Here is a 23,774-nt window from a genome sequence, read left to right as displayed (position 1 = left end):
GAGTGCCACTGTTTGCAAACGAAGCATAGAAAAGTATCTCAAGGCATCTCCCAGTAAAACTCCATAAGTTAAATGGCGTCTAATTAGTTTGACTATCTTTCGAATTCCTGTCCGCAAAAGCTGAATGAGCTCCACGTTTTCAGGATAGCCACAGAAAATATATTTGAATACTGTGAATTTGAATGGAAGCTCGTTTCAGGCAGTAATTATTCAGAATACATGTTGTGGTTGGTGCTGTCAATTTCCAAAAAGGTATACACCTCTGCTTTAGCATAAATGATAATTCTGCAATTGGTACTGCATTGGTATAAATGAAATGCCACAAAATGGTACAAGTAAGATTAATATTTTAAACAATCATCAACCTTATCAAAAGTGAAAATAAAATGTCAATCGCCTTAGTGTGCTACATTTACAAGAGATAGGGAGACAGAACATGCAATATGGCATTATATAGCACATAGAACTTAACCATGTAATAACCATTTAAATATTTATTTTACAACTGATCAGTGGAGGCTGGTGCACAATGGGCATTGGCATCACCCATTACTCACAGGCAGTAATTCAGAGCTCTCCATTTTAGGAGTGCTGTGAATGAGGAACAATTTACTTACCTGTAACTGTTGTTCTCCAACATGGGTCTGGCATGGATTCACATGCTCATGAATATTCCCCGTCGTCAGGCTGGGAATCCTCGGTAAAGAAAAAATCAGTATCAGTTTCGTTTCATTTCTGATCTGTCTTTCTTAGTAGTAACCCATCACTGGTCTCTGGGTCATACTGCCCCCAGCCAATGACTGCCCTCTCCCCCTAAAGCCCGCCCCTGGCAGCCACCCTCAGATTTGGTAGCACGTAAAGTGGAAGTATGACCAAGTGAAGAACCGCAGAGGGGTAGGCGGGAGGGTTCGCATGTGAATCCATGCCAGACCCATGCTGGAGAACAAAAGTTACAGGTAATTAACTTGTTCCTTCTCCAGCATGGGGTCTGGCATGGATTCACATGCTCATGAATATAAGAATACATAGCAGTACACATGCACAACCACGGGAGGGGGCAAAGGCTCAACATTATGCATTACATCAAAACTCAACATTAAGCATTTTTTACCTCCTCACCAGGCTCACCTTAAGCGAACAGGTTGCGCAGCACTGCTTGGCCGACTCTGGACTCCTCCCTGGAATCCCGGTCAACGCAGTAGAATCTTGTGAAGGTGTGCGTCGACCTCCACGTAGCAGCCCTGCAGATGTCCAGCAGGGGCACACTAGACAAGAACGCCGTGGTAGCAGCGATCGCTCTGGTCGAATGGGCTCTCGGATGGCCGAGCAACGGTCGGTTTGCCAACCGATGACAGTGCATGATGCAGCCGGAGAGTCATCTGGAAATGGAAGCCTTCGAGAGAGCCTTCCCTTGGTTCACAAGTCCAAAGTTTATAAACAGCTGTGATGTCTTCCAAAAACTCTTCGTTCGGTCCACGTAGAACTTCAGCGCTCTAGCTACATCCAGCGAGTGCAAAGTCCTCTCGGCCGGCGACGGGAAGAAAACAGGTAACACCAAGGGCTTGTTGAGATGGAAGTCCGACGGCACCTTGGGCATGAAGGGGGGTGCGTCCTCAGCACTACCCTCGTATCGTGAAAGGTCAGGTATGGAGGCTTGCAGGATAGGGCCTGAATCTCTCCCACGCGTTGTGCGGAGGTGATGGCCACAAGGGACGCTGTCTTCCACAACAGAAACTTCAACGGGGCCGAATGCAAAGGCTCGAATGGCGGACCCATGAGCCTGGTCAGCACCATGTTGAGCTCCCATGCCGGGGCTGGCGCCTTCACCGGCGGGAATTATCGAAACAGTCCTTTCATAAATTCCTTCACCAGGCGATGAGACCACAGGGATGACCGCCCTGTAGTTCTGGTGTATCGGGAAATCGCTGCCAGATGTATCTCGATTGAAGCATGAGATAGTCCAGCTTTGGCTAGCAACAGTAGGTATGGTAGCACTTGAGGGGCTGTAATTCTGAGAGGGTTAATCTTCTGTGCACGGCACCAGACAGAACCTCTTCCACTTGTATCCGTAGCACTTAAGAGTTGAGGACGCCCTGGCCTTTGCAAGGACCTCTCTGCAGTCACCCGGGATATCGTATCCTCCAAACTAGTGCTGCAGGAGCCAGGCCTGCAAGTTCAGTGACTCCGGGTCGTGATGAAGAATGGCGCCTCCTTCTCTGGAGAGCAGATCCGCGTCCGTCGGCAGTTTGACTGGTGGGGACGCTGACGAGTCCAGAAGGTCCGGGAACCATATCTGTCTCGGCCACTTCGGTGTGAGGAGGATCATCCTGCACCGGGACCTCTTGAGTTGGTTGATGAGCCTGAGCAGCAACGGAGGGAACGCATAAAGGAACAGGCCGTCCCAAGGGAACGAGAAAGCATTGCCCATGCTCCTCGGCTGGGGGAACCTGCTGGCGAACCTTTGGCACTTAGAGTTTGTCGCTGTCGCAAACAGGTCTATTTGGGGTTTGCCCCATCGCCGGAAGAGTTGATCCACTTGATCCTGGCGTAGTTCCCACTCGTGGTACGAGCGCAGCTCCCTGCTGAGTGAGTCGGCGATGGTGTTTTTTTTTTATCCCTGCTAGATGAAAGGGTACCAGGAACATCCCCTGGGCACTTGGTGAACACTCTAGGAGCTGACTTCAGTCCGAACGGGAGGGCCTTGAACTGGTAGTGCCACCCTTGGACCACGAACCTGAGGAACTTCGGTGCCTTTTTAGAATGGGGATATGAAAGTATGCATCCTCCAAATCCAACGATGATAGGAAGTCGCCTACCTCCAGCTGTCCCAGCACGTGCCCGCGGGGGACCATCCAGAACTTCTGTGCCTTGATGTACTTGTTCAGTCGACGCAGGTCCAGGATGGGGCGCCATCCGCCCGTCTTCTTTCTGACGAGGAAGTATCTTGAGTAAACTCCGGAGCCCCAAAGCCTCTTTGGGACGAGCTCGATGGCACCTTTTTTGAGCATCGCCTTTACTTCCAACAGTAGTTGAGGGACGTGGTTTTCCCTCCTGGCCACGGGTGGAATGCGGGGACACTTCTTTAGGAATTCGAGTATGTGCCCCTGGGCCAGGGCATCGAGCACCCAATGGTCGGTGGAGATGGATTTCCACATGCTGACGAACCTCATCAGCCGGCCTCCAACTGGGGTGCTTCGGTGGGGGCCCGACACCACGGCCGGTTCAGTCTTGCGTGGCCGCCGCCTTGGCCTCTTTGGCGACGACGGCAAGGTCCTCCTGACTTGCCTTGTCCCCTGTAGGCTTCTTGCGACGAGGAGCGGGCCGATTGATGGTACGTTGAGGAGCTGCCGCCGAATCCCTTGGAGGCACCTTGCTTGCCTCCGGAGTTCCAAAAGGGCGGACGTCGTCGTTGTAGAACTCCCAAGGCCCGAGCCGTCTCTGTGTCGGTCTTGATGGTCTGAAGGGACTCATCCACTGTCTTCCCAAACAGGTTGTTCCCGTCAAAGGGCATGTCCAAAACCTTGGCCTGTACATCCTGGCGGAAATCCGTCGCCTTGAGCCACCCCCGCCGTCGAAGGCAAACACTGTTGCCCAATTGGCAGAAACCGGTGTCAGCAATGTCCATGGCCACCGTTTTTTTTTTTAAAGTATTTTATTAGTTTTTTGAAATAATAAACAGTACAAACTTGCAACTGTAATAATAAGAAAAAATAAAAAAAGAAAAAATAACAAGAACAACAGAAACAACTACAGTCTACATGTGGCATTGCATATGGGGTATGAGGTGACAAATTAAAATAAAGTTCTAGTGTTTCAGGAAGTGAGGGGGGACAGTTTCGATTAACTTCTTCTCTGTGTTGGTGTTAGTTTCTGTAGGACGCTGTAGTTCTTCAGGGAGGCTTGTAGTCTGCATTGAAGCGCATATCGCTCAGGAGTCGAGAGTGCCGCTTGTGACGTCTCCGCTGGTTGTGATTCCGTCTTGCCAGGCCCTGGTTTCAGCAGTCGTCCATCTCGCAATTTCGTTCAACCACCGTGCATGCCTGGGGCCTGCCGGAGTCTTCCAGGCCATCGCTATAGTTCTTTTGACCAATATGCATGAGATGTCCATCAGTTTCACCACATGTTTGAGTTTGTTTGGTCTAGGGTATATTCCTAGTATTCCTAGTAGGCATTCTCCAGGTGTCCAGTCGTACCTTTCCATTCCAGCTTCTATGCAGGATTGTTTAGCTTTGGACCAGAGTAACATCACTTTAGTGCAGGTCCAGAACATGTGGGTCATGTCTGCCTTGTCGTTCCCGCACCATGGGCATGCCGGGGATACCTTCTTGTTGAATGAAGCAACCCTGTGGGGAGTCATTCAGCTGTATTTGTCCGAATCTGGAATTCCGCGACACTTTCTTGGGGTATATCAATGCTCTTTCCCATTCCTTGTCGGTAAGTGGGGATTCAAGATCTGCTTCCCATCTCGCCTTCAGTGCCTGTCCTTTGGGATTAGGTTTGTCGATAAGCTTGTTGTAAAGTCTGGAAACTGGTCTCCATCCATCCGAAAGTTCGTGCAATTCCTGTAGCAGCGGGTCTGGGGTGGGTTCTTCTGGCCAGCTGTTCCACTGCTTCTTGGCAATCTGTTTGATCCTATGGTACCAGAGGAACTGGCCCTTGGATAGTCCTTCAATGTCTTGTAGCGACTCGAAGTCCCTAAATTCCCCATCTGTGAACAAGTCTCCCCATGTGTATATGCCTGCTTCCTCCTATCTCCTTGGAGTGGGGAGTTCCGCCTCAGTTTTGCACACATCCACCATTATGGGGTTATCTGGAGAGTACGGATGTTTCACTTGCCTTATGTGGCAGGTCCTGGCCCATATTTGCCTGCCAATCCTAACAACCAGCGGGGTTTCGGAAGGTAGCCGAGGAGGGAACCATAGTGTTTCTTTGGGGATTAAGTTTGTGGGAGACTGCCTCAGTAGTCCCAATTCGGCCGATGGTTCGTCTGATAGCCACTTTGTGATGTGACTGAGCTGGGCAGCCAAGTAGTAGAGCTGGAGATCTGGGAGTTTTATTCCACCTTCTTTATGTGGGAGAGACAGCGTGGCCAGTGTCAGTTTGTGCCTGCGGGGACCCCACAAAAAGTCCTTCATAATGGCCTCTAGTGTCTTGAAGAAGGGCGGGCGAACGTAGTGGCAAATGTTGACAAAGAAGTACAGGAATCGGGGAAGAATTATCATCTTAGCAATCGCCGCTCTGCCCACCATTGACAGTGGTAGTTTGGACCAAAATCTGATTGATCGCCGAAGGCTGGTTACTGCAACTACAGTGTTGTGCTCGTGCGTGAGTTGCGGAGTGTGGCCCAAATTGATTCCTAAGTACCGGAACTTGTCGAGTTGCCACTTTATCCCAGTAGGCAGGAGGTCGTTTTCTGCAATGCCCCGTAGTCTGGCTAGGGGGAATGCAGATGATTTGTGTCTGCTGAATTGTATTCCTGAGTATTTTGCATAATTGTCGAGTACCCCTAGTACTGTTGGTGCATTGGCCTCGGGGTTCCTCAAGTATAGAAGTACATCGTCCGCATATAATGAGATTATATTGTAGACATTGCCCACCTTAATGCCAGCATCAAAAAACTGTTGACGGAAATATATGGCTATCGGCTCCAGACCCAGTATATACAGCATGGGCGAGAGTGGGCACCCCTGTCTCGTGCCCCTTTGTATTGCCCAGGATTCCGAGACAATTCTGCCTGTTTTAACCCTGGCCATTGGCGAATTATAAAGTACCTGGATCCATCTAATGAAGCCCCCACCAAAATCGAAGCTCCTTAAAACCTCCACAAGCCACTCCCAGTAGATGGAGTCGAAGGCCTTGATGGCATCGAGTGACAGTATCGCCAGGTCTTCCTCTCGGTCATGGGTTTCGGCCATGATGTGTTGTAGCCTCCTTAGGTTGGCTGTGGTGTTGCGTCCTGGGACGAATCCATTTTGGTCTTCATGGATTATGGATCCTACCACTCTAGCGAGTCTGTTGGCCAGTATAGAGGTGAGAATCTTACTGTCATAATTTAGCATGGCCAAAGGTCGATAAGAATCGCAATCGGTGGGTGACTTGTGCGGCTTAAGCATGGGGATGATTATAGTCTCTTTCATGGTGTTGGGCAGGATATCATTTGTGTAGGCTTCCTGATAAACTTCGTGCAGGTGCAGGATGGGGGTGAGAATGGATTTGTGCGTTTTGTAAAACTCAGGCGGGAGACCATCACTGCCGGGGGCCTTGCCATTAGCGAGCGACCCGATGGCCACTTTCACATCTTCAGGAGTAATCTCCAAGTCTAGCTCCTCTCTCTGCTCTCTGGAGATTTGGGGGAGGCCTATCTCCTCCAGTGTTTCTATTAATTCTGCGGTGGGCAACTGGGATTCCTGGGCATACAATTTAGAGTAGAATTTGGCGAAAGCTTCATTGATCTCCATTTGCGTCTTGTGTGATACTCCTTCGTCCCTTATCTCCGTTGGTAGGTGTTTGCTTGCTTGGCTCTGCAAGCGAGAACACCCCAATCTACCCGGTTTGTCAGACTCTCTGTGGGATCTGGCGGTGTATGTTGCAAAGTCAAATTTCTCCAATCTGTCCCATGATTCCCGACATTTTTTACGGGCTGTTGTCAGGTTCTTCTCGATCTCTGGGGAGATGTCAGGGGTGGACTCCAGGCGTGTGATCTCTGATTCTTGAGCCGCAAGAGTCGACTGTAGTTGTCTACGAGTGCCACCAGCTCTTGATATGATTTCTCCCCTGGTAACCACATTCATGGCCTCCCACAATGTGCTCCAGGTAGACACTGATCCCTTGTTGATTTCGACATATTCCTCTAACCTCTCGGCGAGGTCCTCTCTGAACTCTGGGTCTTCTAATGCTGCGGTGGGCATCCTCCACATGGGGATCGGGGGTTTGGGTCCCCTTAGTTGCCATTGCATGACCAGCGGGGAATGGTCGGAGATAGATCTCCCCAAGTATTCTGTGGATGTAGCCAGTGGTGTCTGTTCCTTATCGACAAACAAATAATCAATGCTTGTGTGGACGCTGTGTGGGACTGAGTAGTGTGAGTAGATTCTGGCTGCTGGGTGTTGTACTCTCCAGATGTCTACTAGATTAAGTTGGTCGAGTATTTCCTTCAAAGTGCTAGATGCGGGATTGCTTGGTTGGGGAGGAGGGCGTGATCTGTCCATACTTGTGTCCATGACACAGTTGAGGTCTCCCCCCCCATATGAAGGTTCGACCTCGGTGGTGTGCCAGTTTAGCGCTCAACGCACTTAGGTATGAGGGGATTCCATGCTGTGGAAAGTATGTGTTAGTGAGGCAGATCGGGGTCGGTTCTATGGTGCCCCACATTGATACGTATCTTCCTTCCTTGTCGGAATCCCATCCTTGTAGCTGGAAAGGCACATTCGGGTTCACCCATATTAGTACACCTCTCGCATATTTGGAGTATGGAGACCCTCTCATAGTCCCTTCCCATCGGTCTGCTAATTTGGACATAGCGTCCTCCGTGAGATGGGTCTCCTGTAATATTGCGATCGAAACTTTCTTCCTCCTGAGGTAGGACTGTACGCGATTCCTTCTGAGGTACGAGCCCATTCCCCTCACGTTCCATGTCATCACGATAAGTTGTGACGCCATCGGGTCAGTGTTTCGGTTTCAGCATGGGGTTCCAACCCTTTGGCCTGGTGGCACATCGAACCACAGGTGGCGCTCTGCAGGCGGGGGGGCTCCCGGAACATAGACTCTTGGGTCGTATCTTGCCACCATCTTGTATTTTACCAACATTAATGATGCGTAGACTGCGAAACTAATAGAACTAACAACATAACTCAAACTGGTGCGCCCAGCGACTACAACACTGTCGCGGTGCTCAGGCGCTCTCGAGCCGTCTGAACCCATCCGGGAATCGGGCGCGAGCTGGGTCGGGCGATGAACTGGCCCTATTGGGTTTTTTGCTGGGGGTAGGGTTGGTGTGAGGTGGCAGTTTCCTTAAGTCAAACTGTTGATTGGATTACCTACTGGAGTCCGGTTGCTAGCAGTTCTTTTGCACTTTATGGCCTCATGTAGGCGGTGCGAAAGGGCTCAGGGATTTAGTCTACTTTCCGAGGGGCATCCTTGCCGTCAGCGAAGTTATTGTCTTCTAGCCACATGTTGGCCGCCTCCGGGTTATCGAGAAATATCGTTCGCCAATTACAAACGACTCTTAGGCGCGAGGGGTAAAGCAGCCTGTATTTGAGGTTCAGTTGGCGAAGCCTTGCTTTGATCGGGACAAATGAATTCCTCTCCCTCTGTACTTTGAGTGTAGTCTGGGTATAGTGATTTTAGCGTCCCCCCTTTCGATAGGACCTATTTCCCTGGCGTGTCGTAGGATAGTTTCTCTATCTTGGAAGTTAAATATCTTAGCTATTATTGGCCGTGGATGCGAGCCGGGGGGAGGGCGTCTCTGGAGGGATCAATGGGCCCTTTCGACCGCGAAGCCTTGAGTCAGCTTTCCGGCCCCAATCTCTTGTAACAGGAGGGTTTCAACATAGGATGTGGTGTTCGAGCCCTCGGTTCCCTCTGGGATACCCAGGATCCTGATGTTCCCCCGTCTGGCCCAGCCTTCGGCTTCCTCCGCCCTTTCTTCTAGGAAGGCTACCTTCCTCTTTAGATCTGAGACTTCGGTCTGCAGGGCTGAGGTGGCCCCGGACGTTTCCTCTGTGGAATTCTCCATGATCGTTACCCTCTCCACCAAGTTGCGGGCATCTTGGCGAATGAGTTGTATATCAATTTTGAACTCGTCAATTTGAGTCTATATGGGTTCTCAATGAGGCAATGGCGTCCAATATCTGAGAGTGATTATCGTTGGCCTCCCCTTCGTATGGACAAGTAATTTCGGAGAGGCTAGTTCTGGCCTGGGTGGAGGTCTTTGCCTTGGCTGAGACAAAGGAGTCCATGGTGGCAGCCCTAGCCTTGTTCTTGGTGGCCATCTTGGGATAACAGGGCTAAGTTGCTGGGATGCCGTTAGGGTGAAAGTTGGGGCCCCTTGGTGAATTGAGGCTCGGGATGGGGATTGACTCCCCCCAACGCGCGGGGCCAATTATGTGCCCAAGGCAGACCAGCTGAGGAACCAAGTGCAGGCGGCCACAGGGTGCGGCGGTGGTTAGGGGCCCACTCGGGGGTATTGTGTGGTCTCATGCACCTTAAGCTTCAGGGCCTCTGACTGCTTCGGCTGGAATCGTGTCCTCCGGGAGAGCCTGTGGGGCAGCGGTTCCTCTGTTATCTCTGCTTCCCGGAGGTGGCTGCGTGTGTCCCCTCGTATAGCCCCGTCTGCGGGATTCAGGTTGTGCAGCAGTGTTGGGGGACACCAACAATGCGGGAGCTCCCGTGTGTTGGGCGCGATGCGCGAGTTGGACCAGCTGGGGCGGCCCACACACGGCGAAGGTCAGGAGCCCGGGAGCCGGTGTCGGTTCCGATCCAGTTTCAGACGGGGGTCCGCTCTGACGGGCGATGCCACTTCACCCCGCCCCCAAGTCCCAAAGCGCCCTGGTGGAGGTTGTCAGCTCAGGGGTTCTGTTAAGCTGCGCAGGGCGCCATCTTGGATCGATGCGCGGCGGGGAGGGGTTACGTTCCGGAGCCTCCTCTTCCCCCCAGGGGTTCCGAAAATCCAAACCCTCGAGTGATTCTCGACGGGGATCGCTTCTCCCACCGATGCGTGCTTTTCCGCTGGCTGCAGCTGCTCATGTACCGGAGAAAAAGGATCAGGAAACGGCATCTCGACCGGAGCTCGGCAGATCAGCCTCTGCCCGCCATCGACTCCAAGCCACGCCCCCTCCATGGCCACCGTTATGGCGTGGTCAGAGGCCACCTCACCCTCCTGCAGGATTGCCAGGGCCTCTGCCCTCTTATTGTCCAGGAGGAAGTCCAACAGGGGGGCAATCTTGCACCACAACTCCCTGTCGTAGCGGGCCCCGATCGCTAGGGCATTGGCCGCCTTAATCATCGTCGCCGCCGACGAGATGACTCGTCGTCCCATGGTATCCAGCTTCTTTCCCTAGCCGCCTGGCGGGGAAGTAGAGGTCGATGCCCCCCCCCCTGCTTTCTTCTTGGCCGCTGCTGAAACAACCAAATCCGGGGTCGGTTGTGCTCTAAAGGCACAAGGGGGCGGCGTCAGGGACCCGGTACTTCTTCTCGTACCGGTCCCTTTTAGCTGGTGTCGTGGACGGGTTCTTGAGGAGGGCAAGTCCCTCGTCCCAGATGTCATCCAACAACGGCACCGCGAGGACCATTTTCCTTTTGGCCTCACACCGTTGGTAAAGGAAGCCTTCCTTCTTTTTCTCTTCGGGGCAGAGCTGAAAAAGCTCGGATGCCCTGGCGATCATGGCGTGAAATGAGCCAATTTCGTTGGGAGGAGAAGCCCGAGGAATCGGCGACCGGAGATCAGTCCCGTCGTCACCACTGTCGTCATCCGTCCCTGTCATGGCCGTATCCGTCCCCGTGTCCTCCCTTGGGGTCGGGGAAGGAGACAAAGGCTGAGAGGGCCGTGAGGGGTGAGAAGGCGGGGTTGGATGGATCTTTCTCCTCTTGTTAGGGGGGCTTCCCGACGGAATCGGCTCTGTCGGGTCGTCCGTCGGCGGCAAGGGCAACCTGGTCCTTATCTCCGTGCATAAGTCCTGGATTGCTGTCAAAATGGCCGCCGAGTTGTCTTGTGGCCTGGGCTGCGACGGACGCAACGGTTGCTCCTCCACCGGCGCCTCGTCGTCGTCACCCTCGCTCTCGTCGTCCCCCTCGTCGGGATCCCTTCCGTGGGGACGGGCCTCCTCTATGACTTCGACCAGTCCCTCCTCGGAGGTCGTGTCCGTTAAGGCCACCGCGCCCCCCCCCCTTTTTCCACCGGGGTCTTCATGGGGGTCTTCTCGATGGGCTTAAAAGAGGCTTCCCTCCACTGGGGCAGGCAAACTCTGGGCACCGAGGTCGCCTCCACTGGGGAGCCTCCAGAGGCTTCCCCAGGGCTGTAGCGATACCCTCAATAGAGGCCTTGGCCGGGTGAATCAAGGCCTTCACCACCTTGGGCGCGCTTGAGGCCTTCACCTTAGGGGGGAGGGTCACCGCCTCGTACCCCTTCGGCCGGTTCCTTCGAGATCGACCGGGACCTCTCCAGAAGCTTAGCCGGGTTCTCTGACTTTCTCTTCCCCGAGCCAGAGCGTTGGCTCGCGGTTGATGGCGTTGGTGAAGGTGCACCCTGCCTGGCAGCCGAGGAGCCCGACCGTTCAGCGCTCCCGGGGCCCGCGGTTCTTTGCCTTCTGTTGGGCCCCCGTCGCCGGGGCGCCCTCACAGGACTTACAAGACCGCTCGGGTTTCTTCTTCATACCACCTGCTGGGCTCTTGCTTTCCAACCAGTTGGCGAGGTGGGTCCGACGGTCCCTCATGGTCCGTTCCGACATGTTCATGCAAAACGCACAGTCCTTCCCCACGTGCGATTTGTCTTCATGAAGGCAGTAGAGGCACTTTGAGTGGTCGTCCTCCTTGAACAGGTTCTGTAGCTTGCATCCAGGGCAGTTCCTGAACAGCTTGCCCGGTGTCGAGCTTCCCTTCTCCTGGGTCATGTCCACGAGGTAGGCCTCAAACTTCTGGAATCCTCCAAGAAGCGTAGCTCGACGAAAACTTCACCCTTGAGGGGCGTATAAGATTCCGAAATGGGTCCCCGTTGATCGGAAGTAGAAGCGGTGGAGCCGGAGGCTCCATTTAACCGAAAAATTAGATAAATCTCTTTGAAAAAGCGCGAAACGCAGAAAAAGCTCGAGAGCTATAGCACGAGGACTCCCAACACGTGAACGTGCGGTAAAAATCTGAGGATGGCTGCCAGAGGCGGGGTTTAGGGAGAGGGCAGTCTATTGGCTCGGGCAGTATGACCCAGAGACCAGTGATTGGTTACTAAGAAAGACAGATCAGAAACGAAACTGATACTGATTTTTCCTTTACCGAGGATTCCCAGCCTGACGGGGAATATTCATGAGCATGTGAATCCATGCCAGACCCCATGCTGGAGAACAATGACTGCCTGCAGGGGCAAAGGTCCTGCAAGTCCTCACTTTGTGTGCTGCCATAAGCATGCCCACTGTGCTTGAGGGCAGTACAGGGAGCAAGGGAAAACTGCCAATAGAAATACAGCAGGGCATCTATATAGACACACTGATCACGATTACCTCTGGGGCCTGCCGGAGTAGCGACTGAGGGACATTTTGATCAGTTTCCCTTCCTGTTTTCTGTGTGGTTGGTAGGAGAAAATGAGCTGAGTGATTAGGCACAGGCTTATTCTTCAAGATAAGGTATACTTTTTAAAATGTATGAATGTGGTTCTGTGGAAATAAATGGAACCTAAGACTATCTCCCAAAAGCAAAGTGATCCTGAAAAGCTACGCTGTTTCTTTCTAAGGTTGTACCTAGGACTCCACTATATGGAGAAATAGTGCTTGAATACAAAAGAGAATAGGTGTAATATTCTGTAATGGACTCCAACATGAAGACATGGATGCCGCCACGCAATTCTTGAGGTGCTAAAAGAACATGTCATGTGGAATAAAAAACATTTCTATCCACAATTTGCATTATCGAAAGATAGCACAAAAGCTTTGTTGAAATAGGAATATGCAAAGGTTTTAAGGCCCAAGCATTTGGAATGGCATTACCAGCAAAAGAGCTCAGCTCGGGCCCTAGATCACTTTGAAGCTATGAAAATTAAATGAATAATCCCAGGATTTCCGACATGTTGTCACATTCCTGGTGTCATGTACGGAGAAAACTGCACTTGTGATTTCTTCATTTTAAATAACGTTCAACGAAAATATGATGTTCCAAAAAGTTCCGTTAGTTCTATTAGTTTGAATAACCTATTGTATTTTAGCTTGAAAGAGTTCTAATTATATGTCAACTGCCCTATATTGCCATGTTACTTACAATATAAAATTGATTAAAATCAATATCTTTATAGTGGACAATGTAAGGAACATGAGTGAATTGTGTTTTGTAGATAAAAAATATGCTTTCAGTAAATATACATTTTGTATGGTTTACAACTATAAAAAGCATTGGAATTGGTAAAGGTAATGGCAACAGTTAGGCATTTTTTGTAGGCATGGGAAAGGCATTTGCCAGGCAATGCCTTGGTCATATTTACTGACCATCGATGGTAGCAACTGCAAAATGGTGAAAGTACCTGGGCATATAATAGCAGCGCCTGGAGAAAACTCAATACAGAAGCCAAAATTGTTGGCTTTGCCAACGTTTGCTAAGAGTGAAGCGCATGCATAGTGCTTCTAAATAGAGTGGCTAAAAGGCAGACCTGGTTAAGACATTTTTACTACACCAAACAATTGCAGGCACTGGAGCACAAAGTTTGATGGAAAGGATTCAAACGACTAATTCAAAGAGATCCGAGGAGGATGTGTTTTGGGCAGGGAGTGGGAGAAAGGGGCAGGAAATGGGTAGGAATGCCTATAGGGATTAGCATGGCCATGGACACTCAATGTGTTGGTAAATAACTAAACGCCTACAAGCTTTGTGTCCCTCCTCATATGCCACTTCTCGCTAGCCGTACACTGATGCAATAGTGTTGGCTCATAGGGGGAGCTTTAGCCCCACCTAATTGCCAAAATTAAAATTATGAAGTATTATTAAAATCAACAACTCCTGAAATAAATATGCCAGAGTTCTGTAATATGTGTCTGCATGCATAGCAACAGAGTCTGATGGTTTCTGTTTCATTATATTATCACATTCATGTTAATTATGGGGACAAAAATATATTGGGGTTTTGCATGAGGAGAAGGCTAGTCCCCATCTTCAGGTCACGAGATTGCAGGAGTGTCTGAGGACATACCCAGCGAATGAAAATAAGCAACATAACTAAAAGGGGAGGATAATTATTCCAATTATAAAAGACTGCACACAGATAAATAGGGGGATTATTATTAACCAAAGGAGATGGCTGGCGGGAGTAGTAATACTAACAGAAAGGCTGAGCCTTATTCTCAAGGAAATTAGCAGTCCGTATGGGAACAAGTGTACAGTAGCATAAGGGATCATGCTGATTGAGGAGATCCAAACAGAGGGTACAGGTGATTCCCAAAAAATAGTAAGTACCATTTCCAAGTCAGTACTAAATTCCAATGTAAATCCAGATCGCGTTATAGTCCTGTCCATGGTAATTCCCTGGAGTGAGGGTGGTGTGAGAGCAAAATGTGGATGCTAGTTTTACAGACACAGGAGCAGTGCAAGATAAAATCCTGTATTTCTTTCATAGCTAAGTGTAAAGTGAGATTACATTTCCAATGAAATCAAGTGAATTACGTGACGAGTGCCCGTGGAGAAATGACATTTTTATGCAATTTAAACACAGTTGCTCTAATGAATTAAACCAAATTGAAACAGATTTGGTGTGGGGCTGTAGTTATTAAACCGATATGAGCGAATTAAAGTAGCTTAGAGGATTCATTCTATTGACAGAAAGTAGTGCAAAGTGTGAATCCCATGCCACCCCTTTTTCTGAAATGCACAGGTGAATTCCTTTGTTAAGTGAAAGAGCAGGGGTGCTTAGACCCATTCCAAATAATCTGAACACTCTTCCAGGTTGGATAGGGGGAACCGAAAAAGTGTATACTTTGGAATTAAGAGAATCACTTCCCAAATACATATCCTGCAGATCCAAGTGATTTTAAGTATAGTGTAAATTGCATACACATGCTGGGAAACCCTGTACCACATTTATTTAAGAAGTTCCGAATTTTATAACAGCTTTCTGATTCTGTAAATGGTGAGTGTCAATGGAGAATACAAAGTGTATTTTGATTAATTTGAAAATCAGATTGTATACCTCATGATCAAATGCTTTGGTGAAGTTGAGCATTGTGAGTTTTATACCAACAAGCGAGATAAGTGTGATTAAAAGCTGTGCCCGCGATCATGCCAGCCAGATTTGATGTATGGTGACTTTGGAGCACCCTGGGAGTCCCGTGAGGTGGCGGGAGCTTCGTTGACTGCATCCGATCGCTCCATTCGAGGGATCAGGCTGAAGCTTCCGGAACTTCCCATGATGGTGCCCAGCTCCAAATAGGAGTGGCGAGCTCCCTATTCACGGATGTTCGATGTGAGGTGCACCTGCGATCGATGCTGTGGACAGAGGTGAAGCAAACACAGTGTCTGCATGTTCTACATGTGCATGGTGGATTGGTGAGCAACCTGGGGCCCATGACTTATCCCACGCCTGCTGGATTTGGCAGGGTGGGTCCAGGGCACCCAGAGCTCCGAAAAGTGACGGGAGCCTACTTCAGCAAAGTAGAGACAGCAGCCTGATGATTGAGACGAGGCTCCTCAGCTGATTCAAGATGGCGGCCAATATATCTATGCATGTGAGGCCTGGGGGATCCTACCTCGCAGGTACTTCACGTATGAAGTGGTGTGGCTAGGCTCCACCTCGTGTCCGGGAGCCCACAACCTCCTTCTCCTGTTCATGGACACAGTGTTACTGTTCTCCTTATTGTCTCAACCCTACGCTGGGGTGTCGATTGGGGTGTGCGGGAGGGATGGGTGGGCCTATGAGGGCATGGGACGGTTGCAGGCCTAGCTAATCCCACCCATGAGCAAGAATTGGATGGAGGGAATGGCTGGCTTGGTTGTAAATGAGGATGAAGGCTTCAGGGGGTGGTGTTTTGGGTTGTTGGGGAATTGAGGGTGTAATTGTTTTCAGGAGTTTTCCTAAATTATACATGGTATGTGTCCTTTGTTGCAATGCTGTTTTGTGTATGCTGGTGGGATCTGGCGGGGACGGGGGCCTTGACCAGTGGGCGGTATCCTGTTGTTCACTTTGCTCTCTGACCCCAACGCTGGCATTTCGGTTTCAGGAAATTATAAACTACTGTCTCTTACGTTGAGTGTCTGAACCCCCCCAGTGAAGAGTAGATCAATATTAAAAAGGCTCCAGGGGACAGAAGGAGACATTGCTTTAACTCGGGAGACTCATTTGTTGCCCGAGGATGAGCATAGGTCGAGATATAGGGCCAATCCCATGCAGTTCTTTCCCTCTGCAAAAACAGTGATTTTAATAGCAGGAGGCATCCCATTGTTAAACTGGATATTTTAAGGGATCCAGGGTGAAGACATCTCATATTGAAGGGGACTTTGCTGGGACATTTTGTTACTTTGGCCACCCTATACGGAACAATAATTGGCACAGATTCTTATTGGTGTCCCTCTCGATTCTTTCAACATTTGCAGAGGGCAATCTGGTACTTGGGCCGGGGGAAGACAGGGGGCGGGTCTTATTTCATATCGGATCCTGCAACGGATAAGACACTACTACCAGTGGTCGAAGTGTACGAAAAGTAGTGGAACTATGTTCCCTGCTGGCCTGCCTCTGCTCCCCACAAACCCCATCGCCACGTCCCCTCCCACACACAGTACACACCCAAACACTTGCACCTGCTGTTTAAGGGAACGTAAAGTGCAGTGCACTGAAAGTGCAAGTTTCAACTTCTTCCTAGACTTAATTTAAAACAAAACCATTCCGGAACGGTTTCTTTTTAAAATCGAATTATAGGAGCTGTAAAAGGTCATTTAAAAAAGTAGAGGAGCACTGCTCCCGCTCACTTTGACCACCGACTACCACCCTCCGCTGTGGATTATAGAAATTCCCTTGCTTTTTTGAGAGTCCTATGGGATGTTTGGCGGTATCTCCATGGAACAGATAGGGAATCCACTCGCTATTTGCATGTGCATGTGCATGGGGGCTCCTGGCATACCGACCTGCTCCTATTCTCAGCTTCGCTGGTTCCTTGCATATCGGATGGGCTATTGGTCCATGGCGTTTTCGGATGCATAGTGCGACGATTCACGGGATCTCGTCACTTCTCCCCAGAAGGAAGGCTAAGGAGGTGAGCCCGCTACGCAACATTGCCCCTTGCGGTGGTGGTAAGCAGGACCTCACAGGGAGAGACTCCCTTCTTGGGGACAAGGACTCCCGTTCCGTGAAGAAACTTCCTGCCCCGCTTTCTTATGAGCCACTCAAACCATCACTGCCTCAGAAGACACAACCTGAACATACAACTGTTTGCTATTGTAATACAACTTCCAGGCTTCGAACCCAACACAAATCCACTGAGAAGAAGAGTGGAGGAGTAATGCTGATCATTCCTCCATGGCAAATAGAGAACATTAATGATTGGGAACCACAGAATAATAAAGAATACCTTCAGGTAAAGAGGAGGACAAGTATCCACGGCTGGGGAGGATCCTCAGATGTATGCACAGTAACGAAGAACTTGCATTTGGGAGTCGTGTTCAGCAATCGGGTGAAGCCCGGGAAGTTCAAACCTGGGAGAGAGAAGCCAGGACATTCCGAGAGGTACTCGGTTGAGAGGAGGTGGAGAATGAAGGAAGAAAACAATTCGGGGAGACGTCTTGCATGTGTGGCAAGCATTGCCAGGTGGTGGCGGGACTTCGAGTAGGTTGACTGTGCGGTCCGACAACACTGCTGAGACCATCCAGCAGAATACTCTGCAGAGCCATAGAGAGCGAAGCAGAGAAGGACAGAAGACGCAGGAAACATTTATTTATTTATCAGCACTGCATAATCTGGACCCCACAGGAAGAACCGGTGGTGCCAACCCAACGAGCTAGGGGTAACGGGAACAGCGGGTGTTAGGAGAGTTATTCTGAGGTCCAACTAAGGGCTTAAAAAACCATTCAAATGAGACTCCGCTGCTAGTACAAGACTGTATCACCCCAGTATATGGCAGCATAGACAGAGGAGCCAGGCTTATTTTAGGATAGAGAGAGGGATGTAGGAAAGTACAGAGAACCTGTAGTATACCAAAGATTCAATCAAAACACAAGAAGTATTATAAAAACTAAAAGGTTTATTATAAATACATCTAAGCCAAGTTAAGTCTTGGGGCAAGTACTGGTTGTAGAGTCAAACACATAAAACTATAACACAATGCTTTAAGGTACACATACTAAAGAATAAATCTTCAGAATATCTAACATTAATTCCAGGGACATCAAACCTTATCATACACATTCAGCATAGGTCACAGCTATTAATGGGCAGTAAAAGGAGTAGTTACTTTTTGATTATTTTACAGTAAGACAAGGGTAGTAGACCCTGTTAGTTATACAGTGATGCTCACATAATAAACTAACCTGAAAGTATACTTTTCTGGAACACGCATTCAAGGAACAGTAAAAACCTAGAACCATTATTCAGGATAACAGTTATACAAGGTGAGTAAAACGTTTTGGTGCAATATACAATTGCAGTTGCTTTTCAGCTCAGTGGAACACAGACTAATATAAGAAGAACTCTTTAAACTAATTTAGGATTGCACCAGGCAGACTAAGGTCAGCTACACATAAACACTAAGAATGGCACATAAGCTATTCTAGGCAGGTAAAACCTAATGTTGTAATTTACTATTGCAGTTGTTTTTCAGATAAGTGGACCACAGATTGAGGTAAGCAATAACTAACTTATTTTAGGATGGCACACAGCTATTCAAGGTAAGTAAACCCCATATACGTATTAAAGGAGCTACCAGCAACTTAAAGCTAAGGCAGACTTATTCTAGACAGGCTAACAGCAAGTCAGGGGAAGCAAGACCTAGTTGGGAAACATATACACCTATTCTCTGAAAGAAATAGTTAGTGAAGCCAACAGCATTGGGAAAGAGGCACAACCAATTCACAGTTGACCATCACACATGGTTTTTACAATCATACTGCACCAAACAATACATTTTTAAAATGCATAATTATGAATAGTTTAATTGTAGAACTGATCAGCCTAACGCTGAGGCAGTTCCACTTGTCTGATTTCACCACGAATATTTTAAAGCAAAAGATTTTGCCTCAATTATCTTCCACTCTCGTACATTAGCACTAGGGATCTAACGGTATAACGGTATACCGTTAAAGATACCGTGAACCACTTAATTGAACAATAATAACCGTCACATTGTTTATACCGGTATACCGTTTATACCGTTAAGTGTGCTTTTCAATCTGATTTGGAAAGGCTGTAACGTAAAGAGTGCGCGCGCGTGTGTGTGTGTGTGTGTGTGTGTATGCGCACAAGCGTATACTACAATCAGCCTCCATTGATCTGTGGCATGCAGGCTATCAATATGGCAACATGTTCATCTTCACCAGTAGCCAGTGGGGAAGCTAAAAGCCTAAAAGACCACTTAAGAAAAGCTGTTCTCCACACGTGTTTGTATTTGGTGGAGGCAAGGGGTGGCATTTCAGTGGAAAGTATGTTGAAAAGCCCAATTCTGACTCTCGGTGCCTGGTTTTGTTTGTGATGATAAATCTGACAATTTATGACCTTTTAAGAAAATATTTGTTAAGATTAGTTCACTCCACCTTCTATACTGTGATAACCATGATATACCGTCATTTGACAAGAAGGTTATCGTACCGTCATAAAACTAATACCGTGACACCCCTAATTAGCACCAACTCTTTAGTCACAATTTCGGCCTTTTGGCATCTATTCTATTGAACTGTGGAGTGTAGGGCAATACACTCACACTATACTAATCACCTGCAGCCTTATAACAAACAATTATTGATAGTGATTGCAAGCGCTGGGAGTCTGTCTTTACTTACTCCACAATCTCCCTTCAATTCACCGGCAAGTAAATTAACCGTATATATACACTTTTCAGAATGGCACCACACACATTCAAGGTAGGTAAGCATTTTTGCAACTGTTCACTCTCAGAGTTACAGTTACCAACTAACTCTTTCACAGGTACACTTTTAAACACGTATTCTTTTAAAGACATAACCCTTTACTTATCCTGTCCTGTCCTGGTCTATTGCACGAGTTCACTCAGAGACAGAAGAGGAACCCTAGTGGTCTAGGAGCCAGCTGTAGGCAGGGTGGTGAGATAGGGTTCAGTTGCAGAAAAAGTCAGAGTTCCTGTGGAAGACTGTTCAAACAAGCAAGTAGTACACTTTAAAATGTGTTCGGGTCCAGGGACTCCATAGGAGGCAGCCGAGAAGCATTAAAGCAATGGGCCTGGGTGAACTGGATGAGAGGACTCACAATCACAAGAACACCCCAAAAGCTTTACGGAAATCACAGACATAAGGTAAGTAAATACTCCAGCCAACACTGTACCTTGGCACAGAAGAAGAGTTACAGCAAGAAGACTTCCGGATCAGCACCCATAAGCCCGGTCGATGAATTCCTTTATCATGAAGATGGAAGACAGGACTTTGGAAGGGATTTTCCAGCAGGAATCAATGGAGAAGGCTCCAAGCCAGAGTTTCTTCATGGCTGGATGCGGCTCTGTGCTTTTGGTGCCCTTTTCAGGTGCCAGAAGACAGAATATAGCCGATTGGATTATCTTCGGTTGCAAGGTCCAGCACTCTCGTGAGGGGACATTTCGGACACAATTCATGTCTGAGAAGGACCAGCAGGATGCCACCAAAGTTTCAGCTCTATTTGGAAGAGCGCACATGTCATAATGGCTCGAGGTCCCATGGTATTGGGGTATTGCAGCACCGCAGGGTCGCAGCAAGACGTGGGAAGGCTCAAAATGCAGGTTTTCTTGAGTCAAGTGGATCTCACCAGGCTCTGGTTCAGGGTCATCAGTTTCGGGATCCCGGGTCGATTGGAAGGGTTACAGCACAATCCAGTTACACAGCAGTCTCTCGGGTCACTGTAAATGGCTATGGCCATCGTTTTGTCATCTCTTTTTGGTTTCAGCTCCAGTGGTCAACTTGTTAGCAGCCTCCAGGTTGGGAGTATTTATCAGAAACTCCAGAACAACTTCTGTATGCTCTCCCTGCATTTTACAGCAAGAGGCGGTCTGGCTGTCCAATCACAACAGCCAGCCCCCCCACTGAGAGTGTGTTCCTTTCAGGCAAAGTGAAAGGCAAAGGGCTGTGGAGTTTTGGACTCCTCCCTCGCTTCCTGCCTTTACAGACTTTCTGGAGCCTGGGCAGGGAATCCTAGGATTCCCAACAAAGACAAACCAGCCACTGAGGCTGTTCCCACCTAGCAGGGGGAAGACCTCAGAAACAGCAAGCACACCAGAAATGGTTAAAGAAGGAGCCCACCATTTTAGCAAAATAGTGGGCCTTCTGTGCATTACTGAGGCCGATTTAACAGCCTGCGAGTAATGAAGACTAAAAAGTCATTAAAGTAGTTACACTGCAACCAGCCATTCAATGAAACTTGCAATTGTAACAACATTTTACCAGGTAAGTAAGAAAGGGGATACATTGCAGCCCTCAGCACTCCACATAAGGTGGGGTGTGCTGGCTCACTATACAAAATGTAAAGGGGGATGAAAATACCTCTTTACTAGTTAGGAACTGTAGTTCACCCAAGTACATGTAAGAGAAATTAAAAGGGTAGTCCCTTCACCTAGGGACAAGGTAAAATAGTTACCTAGTCAAAGCAAAAAAGTTCTGGGGTTGACACAGGTCAGGAAAATGTATCATTAATATGAAATTCTTACCCAACAGCAGGAGACCCGGAAGGGGCCACGGGTAGGCCCTAAACAGCAAAGAGTATTATCAATACTAAGAGATGCATCACACTCGTCCCAGTAACTAACAGCAGCAAAGAGACAATGGAACTGGAGCCTCCTGCTTGCTTCTTGTTGAACCTAGGTTGAGGAGGGAAGTGGAGGAGGAGCGTAGGTTGTGTGGGTGGCCTTTCTGGAGATTCATTGGTTGAGGTAGGAGGGTGCGACGCTGTGGATACAGCGATGAGCCATTGTCAGGACTTTGAATTCGATGCAGGCTTTGATCAGAAGCAAGTGGGCTCAGGTCTGGTATGAGAAAGATGATCAGTAAGTCCTATGACCACAGGCTGCTCTGAGTGCATTGCCTTTTAGTAGATGACGTTTAAGTATGTTTTTGTAGAGGTGCCCATATGTAGGGTTTTGCAATAGTAAAGTTTGCTGCCCATAACGTCTCTAACGAGTGTTAGGCAATTGTCAGTTCACAGGAATGGTCTGCTGAGGTTGTTTAGTTATGTAAGCAGCAGAAGATGGGAGGGAGTTGGCATGTTTAGGTTTGCATCTAGGTTACCCGAAGCGTTTTTACATGGCTCAAAACTAGGATAGAGTTGCCATCTATGTGGGAACGAGAATGCAAGATCCAGGTTCTTCAGGCGATGGGGTGGGACCACCATAATGAGTAGCTCAGTTTTTTCATTGTTGAGACAAAGGTGGTGACTGGCCATCCAGTTCTGGATGATGCCATGATCCAGATTGATGATGCGGTGTCTTTGATGCAATTACCTGTGATGTTTAGGAGAATCTGGGTATTGTCAGCAAAGTTTGTGTATGAGATGCTGAGGTTGTCTAGAAGAATGAATATGTGTTTGGTGTAGATGTTGTAGATTGGGGGCGATACAGGAACCTTGTGGAACATAGGAAACCTAAGTGGGATCAGCAGCTGTTTCATTGATGAATACTCTCGATGTGCATCCACTCAGGAAGGATTTAATCCAGGTCGTTGCCTCAGAGGTGAAGTTGAAATTCGTACTGGAGTGCAGACAAAGGATGTCATGGTCAACGCGATCAAAGGCAACAGAGATCGAGGAGAAGCAGGAGGGTTAGTTTGCCTGAGTAGCAGATGCGGTCTAGTTGTAGTTTAAAACAGAAGGCTGTTTCAGTGTCGTGTTTGGGTCTGAAACATGATTGGCAGGAGCCAAGCATATTATGGTGTTCGAGGAAGGATTGAATCACAGTATAAGCTATGCACTCAAGCATTTTGAGAAGGAAAGGGACTGTGGTGATGGGGGTGGAAGTTAGTGGGACGTGTGGGTTTGAGTAAGGCGATTACCCAGGCTTCTTTAATGCATGTAGGGATAAATCCCTGTGGTAAACTAGGCATTAATGAAGATTGAGAGCAGTGTTTAATAGTGTGCTTGGCAGATGTCCCCTTTGCAATTGGTAGGTTTAAGAAGCTGGATAGTTTTGGTGGCATCTGCAGGGGAGACTAGCGAGAATTGGAAGGGGGCTGATATAGGAGGGGCCACGTGGGAGTCTGGGTGGAGGTGTTTTGGAAGTGAGCTGGGATTTTTTGGAGACGGTTTTATCTCTCATCTTACATGTTTTGTTGGTTAGGGCTACTTGTATGGTGGTGCACTAGTCTTTATCTTTAGGGAAATTGAAAGCGGGTGAGACTGGGTCTGAAGCTCCATGAGGATTTTGAAGAGCTATTTGGCATTAGTGTTGGCTTCAGAAATCCTGAGTTATAGATGTTGGATTTAGTGGACATAATAGCAGCATTGTATGTTCTGGCAGTGGAGGTGAAGGCATCTTTGTTGGCTGTAGTGGGATGTTTTCTCCACAGCCTTGTTACCGTCATTGTTTCCCAACAACATTCGTACGAACTATATGACATTGCTTAAATGCGCACACTTGCTTTCCCTGCAACTTCCACCTGTGATCCAAGACAAGCCTTGCTCTGCAACTGTATCACAATGCACTGAACCTCTGCATAATAGTAATTTAGCCCATCAGTCTTGCCTCACACGCGCCCTTAGACTAGGCCTGCCTGTTGGGCTGCATCCCACTTTGATATTTTCGATTTAGAATTGCTTTATGTATCCTAGCCCCCGTGCCTCACTTGAACTAGCTGTTGTACTATGCTCTTTAGCTTCTTTGCAAATGTTTCGAACTTAAATGCCTTTTAGCCTCTCTGCCATGTTTGATCTTAGATGCTCTGTAGCCTTTTACCAATGTTCAAAT

At 48.5% G+C, this 23,774-nt stretch overlaps 1 protein-coding gene across 1 annotated transcript in view; it reads right to left on the bottom strand.

Moving 5' to 3' along the window:
- PIK3R2 (phosphoinositide-3-kinase regulatory subunit 2) overlaps positions 1-23,774 on the bottom strand; it is a 486,396-nt gene that overhangs the window by 20,543 nt on the left and 442,079 nt on the right. The window lies entirely within an intron of this gene.

The sequence above is a fragment of the Ambystoma mexicanum genome, chromosome 1p (assembly GCF_040938575.1).
Source record: "Ambystoma mexicanum isolate Mex_15411 chromosome 1p, UKY_AmexF1_1, whole genome shotgun sequence".
In the NCBI taxonomy this organism is placed as follows: domain Eukaryota; kingdom Metazoa; phylum Chordata; class Amphibia; order Caudata; family Ambystomatidae; genus Ambystoma; species Ambystoma mexicanum.
This window is presented reverse-complemented; position numbering and strand designations above follow the sequence as displayed.